Genomic DNA, 14,093 nt, shown 5'->3' with positions numbered 1-14,093 from the left:
CTGGGCTGCCGATTACATGTATTTTTTGCATCCCATCAAATAATGTATTATCAGACCAGTGAAAATTTAAGTCAGAATACACTAGCAATGGAATTTAGAATCTTTTAAAGATGCTTTCGAATTTATCAAGCATCGTATTTTCCTTGTGATAATGTTTACTCACTGGTTACAATTTCCGCAAATACGATGAGAAAAATGATTATAAATCAATATTCAAAATCATAGAAATTTCAAAACAATTTCTCCTCAAAAGGAAACACACAGAAAATGCATTGAAATCGCTTTAAAGGTGACTTAGAATATAATTAAACCCTTACAAGCAAAATTTGCAGTACAAATCTGTTGAATTATCCAACGGCTATCATAATTTTTGTAAATTCGCTGCGAAAAATTTGAAAAATTGGCTCCTAAAACAAATTGAAATGAAGTTCGAAAGGAACAACACAGGAGAAAAAGAACGCTAGAAGAGCGTGTGAATTTGAAAAATGCTTTATTGACGATTTCATAATTTGTTGCCTATTGACAAAGGAACGTTAAAACAATGAGCGCTAGCATAGCATGCTTGATTGGTTTCTGGTCGTTCTTTTGTGTTTTTTTTTCACGCATCAGTCGCTTGAACTTGAATTTTTGGAGACATAAGTGCCTGGCAACTGTAGAAACAATATGTAAAACCATGCAGAAACATTCCCCGTACTCGTACTCGAAACAGTTACACGTAAATCTCCTTTTGTTTACTGTTTTTTAATGAAAATGCAACCTTATTGTGCAAAATTGTGATCATTTGAAATACTGCCGTTAGCTACAAATTATTTCCAACTTTCTGGTACTAATCGGAAAACGGACAATATCTGGGAAATATGGTGGGATAAGATATCCCATTTGTATACTTCCAGGCAAGTTTTACCGGTTCGACAACGTGTGGCGGAGCGTTATCATGCTGTAGAATCACTTTTTCGTGACCCTGCTTCTATTGTCGTCTAATCTCCTAATTGGTTTCGAGGTATGACGCTGGCCTAATAAGCCAGTCGTCGTATGTTCGAATCTCGGCTGGGAAAGGCTGTTAGAGTCAATAGGATCGTAGCAACTGGCCCTGCAATTGTCCTGTACTCTAACAGCTGGCTGCAAAGTCTGTCGTATAAGAACAGAAGGGCAAGTTTCGTTAACGGAATGTAGCACCTAGGCTTTGCTTTGCTTTGCTTCTATTGTCGTAGCTTTGCGCGTAGTGCTCTGCTCAGTGGTCTCCTAGGTGGCCTCGAGGAATGATGCTGGCCTAATAAGCCAGTCGTCGTATGTTCGAATCTCGGCTAGGAGAGGCTGTTGGAATCAATAGTCCGTATGAATAAAACAGTTTGCTTTACTCCTTCCATAAGATTTACACGGGAAAAGCAAAGCAAACTGTTTTATTCATACGGGCTAATAGGATCGTAGCAACTGGCCCTGCAATTGTCCTGTATTCTAACAGCTGGTTGCGAAGTCTGTCGTATAAAAAAACAGAAGGTCAAATTTCGATAACGGAATGTAGCGCCTAGGCTTTGCTTTGCTTTTTGCTCTGCTCAGTGTTCAATCTCTTCAATTTATTTCTATACCGTTCCTCGGGATGGTTTCGTTCAGTTTCAACTGCTTATAATCATCATAAATATAAAAGAGGCCTATGTCTGTCGCAAAAACAAGGGGCGCGATATGTATTTTCGTGGAAATAATCTCCCACATTAAGTAAAGACTCAAACCAATCATAGCAGATTACATTCAAGACGAGCAAAAGTAACGTAGTTGCACTTCATAGAGTTACATAGCGTTAGCGTTACATAGCGTACCTCCAATTTGCTCTCAATTAGACGCGAGGCGACGCGCGGGGTTTACAGCTAGTATATAATAAAGAGCTAGTTCCATCAAAAACAAGGCATAATATTTGGTCGAGCAGGCGACATAGAAGCCCCATGACATTGCTTACTTTGTGGTGATATAGTGCCCATACTCCCATACGAAGAAGAAAAGCCGTCCATTTTTGCCACCCTCTGGAGCAGAGTCGAAACCGTGCCAAAATCGAGACCCTTTTTCGATATGAAAATATTTAAAGTAAATGTTCTAGAAGTTGACTAAATATCATTAATCAACGATTGCAACCATTTTATGCTTAAAAAGTCCGACAAGAGCTATCCATCCGTTGCAAATAAGTTATTGACACCCTGCGGTAAGACGTAGTCCTACGGCAATAAAAATATTATTGTTCGAAACCACATAACTTTTTTTCATGAACATACTCAGGGCATCATTTTTTCGTCATTTAAAGCATGTATGCGGAAATTGATTGATATTTAAGCATATTTTTGGAAGTGAAATACCTTGCGTTGCCAAAAACGAATACTTTTGTTGCCAAAATCGAACCATGTCAAATTCGAAAACCAACTGTATTAAGAATGCATGAAAGCATTTCAACGCAATTTTTCCTAATGATTAGCTAGCTTATTACACCAACAACCATTTCGTGCGAAAAACATTCCATCAAGTGTATTTGCATCGTCGTGATAAGCGTAAGAGAGGAAACGTGAAGAAAATCTCTCATTTGCAGTTAGGACCTCTTTAAAAATCAGGCCAAATCAAATCAAATTACACTCAAGTACTTTTTTTACACGGTTTGTTTTTTCGATTATTAGGAACAGGGCAACTTAGGGACCATTCATTTATATCTTAATACATTTGGGAGAGGCCCGATATTCGTCACGTATTTTGTAAATGGTCCCTCAGTTGTACCGTTCTTGAGTAATCGAAAAAAACAAACCGTGTAAAAAAAGACTTGAGTGTACTACAAAAAACTGATGAAACAGTTATGTTCGAATCCGGCTATAGTTAGCTCCCATTATAGCTTGGTTTGATCAGCGGATCCTTCAGCTTGGGTAAAGAGAAACGGTACACATACTCAATAAGCGTTGCTTCAATAATGCTAAAAAAGCAAAGCGATGGGTATATAGACGTCCTTAAGAACTTGTCCCTTCTTTATCGACCGACTTCGCAGCCGATTATTAGAGTACAGGAAAATTACGGGGCTAGTGCAAAGATCCTATTGACTCTATAAGTAGCACCGCCCAATCGAGACTCGAACACACGATGACTGGCTTGTTAGGACAGCATCGTACACCGGAGCTAACTGGGCGGGTTTCAATGACCCTCCCTAACCTAGTTTTGGCACACTCTGTTTGGGTACTATAACCATCTTCTGGCATTCAATTTGGGCAAAGATAGTTTGTAGTTGGTTCTGTGCTAAATGAGCGGTTGCCCATGATGCGACGAGAGTGGAATTTAAACGATTTAATTCCAGTTTCCCAGATTCCGTCGAAGTGCGGAGATCTAACCGAAATATGATGGAGCGTAATTTTGTTTTCAATGCAGTAGCCTTTCCAGTCCAAGGTATGAAACTGATGACGAAACTCCTTTCGCATATTTCGAAGCTCGCGGTCCGCCCCGATGAATGCGTTTGCATTATCGTAATGCAGTTTCAACAGTTTCAACAAATCGCTTTGCGGTGTTAATGCACAAGTTCTTCCGTTATTGGTAGAGAAAGCCTCATTCTTACCATAAACGACAATGGGCTGAGGCTAATCAACTTCGCTGCAGCTAGAGGAGCTAGAGTATCTCGTAGTAAGTAAGATCCGCGCCCGGTTGTCAACTGTATTCAAATTGAAATTAAAGAGGAAGGTACGACTGAACATTCGGCGGTTATCAGCGGACGGAGAGTTGCTGCAGAGTACTCTCGAAAGATTGATGAACGGATCGTTGAACAAATTGGAGAGAACCTGAACGAACAGTGGAGGCGCATCCAAGACGCGATCAGTACTACAGCGCGTGAAGTGTTGGGTACTACTGCTGCAGCCACTTCCAGTGAGTAATTTAACGGAGAATGCCAACGAGTGGCTGATGAGAAGAATCGAGCCAGAAGTCACATATTGGCTGCAACTGTGATTGTGTGCTAGAGCTGCCGCAAAGAGACTTTCACCGTCGTAAGAAACGTCAACACTGGGATCGCGTTCTTGCGGAGGCGAAGAATTGCTTCGAGAGGCACGTTACGAGAAGCTTCTTTAATACGATCAACGGAATCAGGAACCGGTCCGTGCCAACTCTTGTTATGTGCTGCGACAAGAGGGGAACCTGATTACTGAAAGATTGGAGGTGGCTAGGCGTTGGAAACAGCATTTCGATGCATTGTTGAATGATGAACAAGATGGAGCGGTCAACAGAAATAGGATAATGATTGAGGATGATGGACAAGGTGTGGATCCACAAACTTTGGACGAGGTTAGAAAAGCAGCGGGAGAGCTGAAAAACGGCAAAGTAGCTGGAAAGGACCGTATCCCTGCCGAACTTGTGAAAGTCGAGAGCAACGGCTGTATTGTGCAATCCATCAGGTTATACTAAAGCTATGGACTGAGGAGGAACTACCTACAGACTGGTTGGAAGGCCTCATAGACCCTATTTACAAAAAGGACCATCGACTCGAATGCAGCAATTATCGAGGCATTACTCTCCTCAATTCTGCATACAAAATTCTCTCCCGCATTCTGTTTCCCAGACTGAGGCCGTTGCAGGAAACCTTCATTAGCGAATGCCTGTGAGGTTTTCGAGATGGATGCTCAACGACGGACCAAATGTTCACCTTGCGACAGATACTCGATAAATTCCGGGAGTTTAACTTACAGACTCATTATTTGTTTATAGACTTTAAATCGGCGTACGATTCAGTTAAACGAAATGAGCTGTGGCAGCTTGAACATGGTTTTCCAATAAAACTGATTAGGCTGATACATACTATCCTTGATGATTCAAAATCAAGCGTCAGGATAGCGGATGAGACATCTGACTCGTTTGTGACGTTCGATGGTTTGAAGCAATGTGACGGACTATCGAATTCGCTGTTCAACATTGCATTGGAAGGTACTATTCGAAGGGCAATCGTGCAGAGAAGCGGTACCATCATCTCGAAATCCCATATGCTCCTAGGGTTCGTGGAAGACATCGATATCATCGGTGTTAACCGTAGAGCTGTGGAAGAAGCCCACACGCATCTTAAGGGGGAACATGCGAAGATATGGCTTATCATAAATTCTACCGAAACAAAGTATATGGTGGCTGGTAGAGAGCGTGATAGCCCTGCGGGTGTTGGAACTGCGGTGGTGATAGATGCAGCTATTTTAGAAGTACTCGATGTATTTGTTTACCCTGGTACGTTAGTAACATGTGACAACGATGTGAGCCGTGAAGTAAAAAGGCGGATAGTAGCTGCCAACAGGGCCTTCTACGGATTACGTAACCAGCTGAGGTTCCGTAGTCTGCAACTCCATACAAAACTAGCGCTCTAAGACGCTATTTCTCCCGGTAGTACTCTACGGCCAAGAAACGCAGGCGTTGAAAGAGAGCGACATTGAAGCCTTGATGAATAAATATCAAGGACTGTCAAGAATTAGCGAATCATCTAATCACACTTATTCATTTCTAACCTCATGACAATTTTGATACACCAGCGATTTCGTTTACTTCGACTTTAGAAAAAAAAGTGACAGAATCTTCTCGTCCCAACTGGTCAGAGATTGATTGATTTGCTTAACCTTAGCCCAAATTGATGTCCTGAAAGAAAACAATGCTGTAAAAATGCATAAACAGGTCTTACCTTCGATCGTTTTTTTCGATACGCTCGCTACTATAAATTAACCAAAACTGAAATCTCATTAGAAAACGTATTTAAAGCAGACATGTCATAATCAAACTTCTTGTTTGTTGACTAACACGAATTTATGCCAATTATTAAAGGTTTGTTGTATATATCGTTAAAAAATGCTTCAAAAATACACCTATTAATGTCAATAGACAATTGTGGAATAAAAGAATGATATGCAGTCCATGGTCACCATTTTGTACACATCCCATATGGATGTATACCTTGAAGTTTTCACTGCTAAACTTATTTCAATAATTGCTCCTGCACACTGCAATCCGGTCGCGCCCGATTGCGTATTTTACATTACGATAATGGAGACCGAGAAGTTTTCCTGCTGCAGCAACATTGGACCTGCGTAATGTATGTAAAGCACAGCTTCCAATGCAAACCGCATAAAATGCTGCTGCACTCAACAGCACCCGTGGGAGGTTATTTCAATCAAACCCGTTCAGTCAGCCAGTCAAGTGGTTTCACTTTTATTTATGCACTACACGCCGTATTCATCCGTTTTGCATTGGCGATGAACACTTAACGAAGTGGTCGGCGGCGTTATTATGTATGCCTTTTTGTAACGCCATTCAGCAGTGTAGGGTGTTTGAGGTTAAAAACTTTTGTTTCGATTACCACTTCATTGGTTATGCACTGCACTGATGCTCGGCACTGCACTGGCCAGCAACAGCAGAAGCTTGTGTCTGCTTTAATTCCGAAATTTGAGCCACCCCTCGGTAAATGAAGCTTTACTAAACATGAAGCAGCTCGAATGGCAAACTGGTGGTGCTTGCTTGAGTGCAACTGTTGCATACCTTCAGGGATATTTTGTTCAAACCGATCGAGCGCCCGCCCGGCCCGTGGCAAACTTGAAAGCTCTGCGCACCACCCGAATATTGTCGGTATGATACTATTATACGACACTGATGAAATGAATTGTGGTGCTTCAAATACTTCCGGTAATTTAACATTGGGCGTGGTAGTTTTGTTTTGCTTAACATTCATCGGTAAGAAACGTGCCAGATCTGTGTCACGCTATCAAACTATAAAGTTTTTTATGGTTTCACTACTTACTAAAAATAGTTTTAACAATATTTCTAGCTCTCAAAATGCTTTGAACATATGGTTTTGATACAGAGAAATATCCTTTCTGAAATGTTTTAAATAACCATCCTTATCACGGTGTATTATAGTCAAGGTTACACTAAACCGGTATATCATATAGCGACGTGTGTCCTTTTCAACGCGCGAAACTTTTTTATCGCTTGTAAGAATAGTTTCTGATCCAACTAGGATCAGTATGAGGGTAAGAAGTGTACTTTCCTCCTCTAGCTATTTTTACATAGCGGATATGCAAATTGCTGATGATACGATATGCAAAGCTATATGTAGATAAGCAGCTTTTGGCGTAGAAAGTGCACTTAATTGTACGTGCTAGTAGAATTATCAAACGTGAGAGCCAACTATATCGTGAAAGAATCAATATAAAACAAAAAAAATATATGTTCGATAAAGCCTCAGTTCAAGGAATTAACAGAGCCAGACCTGTCCAGCATTTTCAGGTCACCCATTTCTTTATTCCTTTTATTAACAACGATGAGTCGTAACGTCAATATCCAGTACAGTCGTAATTCCACCTCATTCCAGTATTATCCCCTCGTGTCCGGGAATCATCAAAGTTTAAGCCCAGTGGATTGGCACAACCTTGCTAATCAGTTTTATAAGTATCGATCCGTCTGAAAGTCATCCTGGCGAAAATTGTGTCTACTTTAGTGTAAAAAAATATTTTACAATCGAATAATGTACTCAACCGCCGTCGTGTCATACAAGGTGACCGATCTCGATTAGCACCTTCTGCCGAAGGTGTAGCAATAGGTTTGCTTAAGCTTCCTCGGGCTTGAACTGGATTTTTCCGTTTTTCGCCAACAACCGGTCGATAATTATTGCTGTTGCGTGATAGCACCGTCACAAGTAAATAAAATTTGTGCATTATTTGAATAACCTAAGTGTGATTACATTTCAAACTGACTAATTTTGCATTTTTTTTCTCTTTTTTTCAGGTAAGCATCCTATTTGATATTACATCACTTCAAAAGCGGAAAGCACAAGCAAAACGGTCTTGATTTTACTTCCCGTTCGAGTCTCTTTAATAGCTAATAGCAAAACTTTCATAATTCTAACCATTTTCGCACGTATGTTCGGAGACACGAACAAATATTACGCGCCCATTTTTTAAAGCAGGGCATTGTTTGTCGCCTTGCTGCAAGTTCGAATGAAGACCTTGGAAGGAGATTGGTGCTATCTACCTATATGTTCACTCTAGTAGCTGCCTGTCACCACCAATGCAAACCTGTTCATCTGATCGGCTATTCCTGTGCCGGTGCAAGTGGATAATAAATTAATGAAAAGCATTGCATAAAAACCATTCAGGAACGAAAGAGACTTCCAAGGACAGTGCCGCTGCTTCAAATGATGAGAAATATCACAAACAGCAGCCGGTCGTATCGTAACGGTTATCCAACTAGGATCCGACAGTTCTAATCTGTTCTGCTGGATGGATCATGTTGATAAGCAATCAATGCTCTACGAAAGTTTATGCAAGCACTAATTAGCCATCAAGTTGAACACAGGATGTAAGTTTGTGGGCCACTACTAAAAACACGCGCACAGACACAGACGCACCTTGCAGAGCAGTACCGGTTCGCGGAGTGTACAAAATATTACTATTTTAACACATGTATAATTACGACTCTCTTGATTTGGATTATTTCGCACAGTGGCGCTCCGAATTGAAAGCCGAGCATGCCGAATATCAGCACGTAAAACGCCTTATCTTTTTCTTCTTTTTCGTCGTGGAATATGATACCCAAAAAATGCGCGTGTATTTCTTGTTCTACGCGCCATAGTAATATATGAACGAAACTCCGTCAAAAGATATGAGAAAAAATAATAATTAGGCTGGTAAAACAAAAATTTTGCAAAATCGGAGCTTGGGAATTGAAACTTAACGAAAAGTTTTCAGGCGATTTTTTCCTTACATTTTCAGTGATCGCCTTACTTCCCAGGCACAGACGAGAACAGACAATTAGACACATACACACATCCTTGTTAATGAAATTTGTGTTATTTTTGTTTACGAAGAAAAGTGACAACGTTTCCCCGTTCGAACAGGATGGATATAACGTATAAATTTTATCGCTTGATCCTAGATTGATATGATGTCCTGAAAGTAAACCGGTTTGGGAAAGTGCACGACAATACCCTCACTTCGAATAATTCTCGCGAAGTTTTTCAAAAGGACCTAAGGAAGCTCTTGCGTCTTCCAGGTGCAACTTCTTCGGAAGCTACCTATTAACTCCATACTCAGTATGGTAACTCAATTCCAAAATTGGGCATAGTCTGTCTTACACCAATTCAGCTCAATTCCTTCAATTCGCAAGAGCAATTCGTAAGCTGTACAACTGTACTGTACAGCTGTACAAACAGCTCAAAAGACAATCTTCAAGAGTGTTGCTCTCGCTCATCATAGCAGCCTGAGCTGCTGATACTGATTACTCGCGAGGGCTCGTACTACGGTCCGTGAGTAGATTCGAAGATGACGAAGAAAAATAATGCAAAATAATCCCAGTGCAACACTAACCCTCACGGGCTGCTGGTTGCTCACATGTTATTTGATTCGCGATTATACCAGAAAGCATATTTCTGGCTTTAGTTTTCAGAAGGTCGCATAATCCAAGTAGCAATTCCAAGTTCTATTACGTTCGTATAGTGGTTTTCATGACCAATTTCATAAAATCTCTAATAAAACTTTTAGCTCCACCAGAACTTTCTGATGACCGCTATAAAACTGCTTTCTGTCCAAATGGCCCACTCAGCATGTTTTCAAAACGTCTATAAGAATCAGGTTATAAGCTCAAGTAGTCGTATCACGCCCTGCTGAAAGCAACAATAAAACCGTTTAAGCTTTCGCTACTTGACAGCCACCGCCATAATTTAAAAAAGCTTTTCGATTTTCGCTCTGGTAAAAGCTAAATCAGTTCGCTAGCTTTGTCAACTTGAAAATACATCCGTGAGCAGAAAAATTAAAACTTTACTGTCAGATCATTCTGAACGATTTGGTTTATAGCGACCATAATCCATTTCCATAGCATAAATAATGAATTTTGAGTAGTCTTAGTTCGTTTGCAGCATATGCGCATTAAATTTATTAAAATCAACGCGCCACTGAAATTATGCAATTTTCTAAAACTGGTTGTTTTCACAAAACAAATATATTTAGTTAGTGACTCAATTTCTAGCAAAATCGTTTTAGTTGCTTCCTGTGATAGGAAAACCGATTGATAATAACTTTCGTTCTGCAAAACACTTTGCTTTAATTAATTTTTGTTTGCGACCTGAACAAAATACTAGAATAGAGCAGTATGGTCTCGCCAAAAAAATGATTTTGGTGTTGAACTTTAGTATTCTTCATAATAGCAGCAAAAAAGCTATTTGGTCAGCGAGTTACCGTTGTAATAGCTGTATAAAACTAACAGATTTCTTGCGGTTTGACAAGCAACCGCAGTAAGATAAATTTTGATTGGTGCGCCATTTTGTATTGCTACGCCACACTTATGGTAAGTTTATAAGAGACGTGGTGCAGCCAACAAGTTTTTCCGTGGTAATATAAGCAACCATAAAAAAATTGCTTTATTAACAGTTTTATTTTGGTTTTCTAGCTAGTTATAAGTGTGTTTGGACTCGTATCCTCTTGGCATTGCGCAATACCGCAATAAAACCATAGGTAATGAATAATACCGCTATATAACCTTTATAAAATTCAAGTAAAACCAAATGACTTTAGAATTATTACTTGGGAATGCATGCAAAAGGGTTGATTATGCGACCTTCTCAAAACTAAAGTCAGATTTTTCCTATTCTTGACTCCAAGATTTTGCATATTTAAAATACGCTGATCGGAAGAATTATTTATGAAATTTTATTTGATGACTTATAATACAGTTATTCCACAGTTGCGGATATCCCACGGTTATAGATAACTAGTCTTTATTTTAACAGAATAAATCATTATATTTTGTCCATCATATTATTTTTCTAGTGTAATATAGATTCTAGAAAATCAATTATGCAGGGAGTTGGAATTGATTCTGCCAAAAAAAGAGGTCGATGATAATGAAAACGACCGTTGGTTTTGTTATAGAAATGATACTGGCTTTTGGTCACGGGTCAATAGTTAGCCAAAACATTATAAATGTGCTGCTTTTTCAGTGTAGAGAAACCGACAACTTTATATACGCAAATGACACAAATTACTTGACAAAGAAAATATTTGCATACGTTGTGAGTAGTTAAATGTTAAATGTTAGACTTGTATAACTTTGTAAAAATTTTGTAAATCAATAGCTGCCCTGAGGGTGAAGGGATACCCTTCGAAACGTCCACATTAAAGGAAATATAAATATTTTCGCACGAAACCCGTGACCAAAAGCCAGTATCATATCTATAAAAAAGAGGTTTTAAATTTGTTTAAATTTTGTTCGCTTCAACTGATATTGCCACATTGCGATGCACCGCATGAACCCATAAAGCTCGATTAGGCTTTGTCTTTCCGAAAGACAAATGCCCGTAATTGTGCTGCTGCTGCTGCTACTGAGAAAAACTATGTGTCCCGCTTGCACTGTTAGTTCGTTTTCGCTCCCAGCAGCTGCAGTAGCAGCAGCACACAGTTGCAAATACAGAAATCGCGACCTGATTCCCAAAAATTCGCCTATCCTATTCGCGTACGTACGTACATATCGGTTGGTGGATATCATCAAATTAAAATTCACCCCCCGTCCGGGTGTCCATAAGGCGGCTCGTCGGCGCTCCAAAATCCCCCGGTTCAACCTGGCTTTGGCTTTGGCTCTGATGATGGTCTTTGGCGATGGCGAATGTAAGCAAGCAAGCAGCCCGTGCTTTTCGTGCTCGCGCGAAATAGTGTGCAAAAGAGCGAACTCCTCAGTGCCTGACCGACCTCTCAACGAGCGAACAAGCAAACGAACGGGTACAAAAATGTCTAGTGGCCAGCCCATCCATGTGCTGGTTAGTAGGAACACGCCGAGCCGAAGGGGATTTATTTTTCTTTTATGTTACACTGAGGAACAGAGTTGCATTCACCCGAGGGAACAAACAGTGATTTGGTAGTCTTATGTATGTACCTTTTCGACATTACGAGAAGTATGAAACTGATTTATGAATCTAGCTAGAATAAGTCTATTTTTTGACGTAGGACTACGATTTTGTTTACTATATTGTGTTGCACTTTGTAAAAACGAAAACGGAACTGTACGTTTGAATGAAAGATTTCAGACTTCAATAAATTTTTATAACTGCATAGAATTTCATCGTAAATATGTCATTGGATAGAAAAAATGTCCAGCAATTTTGTTATTCGGTGATTGTAACCATTATGCAATAGGACACCGCCTCTAGTTTCTGATAATAAAAAATAGAAGCTGGCGCTACTGTGTTACCTGACTCATTGCGAATATGCGTTGTATTCGCGGGATCGAGTTGGTTCGAAAGGATTCGAAAAATATCGCCCTTGTATCGAAAATATCGTTAATTTTGATCACTAAAAATAACGTACTTAAACGTTATATTTCATGTGCCAGTAGTATGCAATAATTGTATTGTGAAACTGAATTGTTATTTATGCAACTTTTTTCAAATTAAATGCAATAACAAAAGCACAACTTATAAAAAATCGTTTGTTATCGATATTAATTGCATATGCGCTATAAACGAATAAAACGTATGGTTACGTTCTATTTCAATAATACGCATATTCGCAGTGAGTCAGGTAACACAGTAGTGTTTCATCATGCGCCATGCGCGAGAGAATGCTTGAAACCATCAATGTTTCTCTGTTGAATACAACAGATGTCGTTACTTGGTAACGCATATTGTACATAGTCAAAATAACTCAATTTTGCGCGACACTAAATTTACGCAACGTGGCAACAGCACTCTCTCGCACATCTCAGTTTTTTTTTGAGTTTATCGCTAAAGGCAATATAACGTTTGTCACTTGAATCGATAAATAGTTGGTAAATATCGTTTTTATTTATCGCGTCGCAAAATATCGCAACAATATTCAGCTCTCGGCTCTCGCACCCCAAGCAGCACACTTTGTGCATTTCTGGTTGCAGCAACTTATTTACGACAAATTAGTCATTTATCGGTTGGAGCAACCGGTTTGTAACAGCTGTGTTAGTAGGGACAGTATCAAAATCACCTTTCCGGGCTCACGGAAGAATGGTAGTAAGATGCAATGGAGAGGTATAGGAAAAGTTGGATTTTTATCAAAATTAGGCGAAAACTAAGCATAACAGAGTAACTGTACCACAAATAAAATGTGATTAGTGGTTGTTTTTTAGGTAGGTGAACATAGATAAGTTAGAGATTTTGATTTTACTACCACTAGAAAAGCGCCATTTCTTGAAAAGCAACGGTTCGTCTGGTATCCTATTGACCATAACTCGGTTGTTTCTCAATGGTGTTTGTATCTTTTTACCACTCGACTGGATATTGATTCTAGTTTTTGGAAGAAATATGAGTAAGGATAAATTTTCGTATTAGAAAAAAAAAACAAATGACTAAAAATAAATTTTTGATTGAAAATGACCAGGTTATTTACTACTCATGAGAAAAGCTTAAAAGTTGATCAATTGAAAAAGTTGGAGCTGACATTCCATATGAAGCATTAAACTCTTGCTTAATTTCAGTTTCGACCACAAAAAAGTTTGTTTCTGAGACACTTGAACAAAACTGGAGGCCTTGGTCTTGAATCTTTTGACTGGATCCTCGAAACCTGTTTACACATATTGTAATTGTTCATATTATCTTGCCATATACAAATCTCTTGTTATATTAATTTCTGCGATATGGTCTGATTTCAATGCCATAAGGCTGTCACATAATGTGGCAATATCGGCCATATTGTCACATGGGACCGTTTTGCCACGACAAATGCGGCATTTATGCCATTCTAGTGTGACTGCCATATTGTCACTTATTTTGCCATACTAAAATGTGGGAGTTAGCCATATCCACCTTTTCGCGTGCGTAATGGCGGTTAGTGGGTACAACTACAGAGACTATAGGTTACAGAGAAACATTTCCGAGCTACATTTCTACATTTCTACTGCCACTTCCGATTTGTTGGATGGGTTCCACTTACACAGTCTTTCACAAATTAATTATGTGACTAATAGTAACGACCGTCTTCTTGACTTGATACTGGCTAACAATAACTGTATGTGTGAGTTTTTTGAAGCTGCTGAGCCACTAGTTCCGCCCGAGCCTAATCATACAGAGCTTACAATAACGGTTCACCATAGTTTACCCGTTCAGTTCG

This window comes from Sabethes cyaneus, chromosome 3 (assembly GCF_943734655.1).
Source record: "Sabethes cyaneus chromosome 3, idSabCyanKW18_F2, whole genome shotgun sequence".
Taxonomy (NCBI): Eukaryota; Metazoa; Arthropoda; class Insecta; order Diptera; family Culicidae; genus Sabethes; species Sabethes cyaneus.
The sequence above is the reverse complement of the archived record's forward strand: the minus strand, read 5'-3'. Positions refer to the sequence as shown.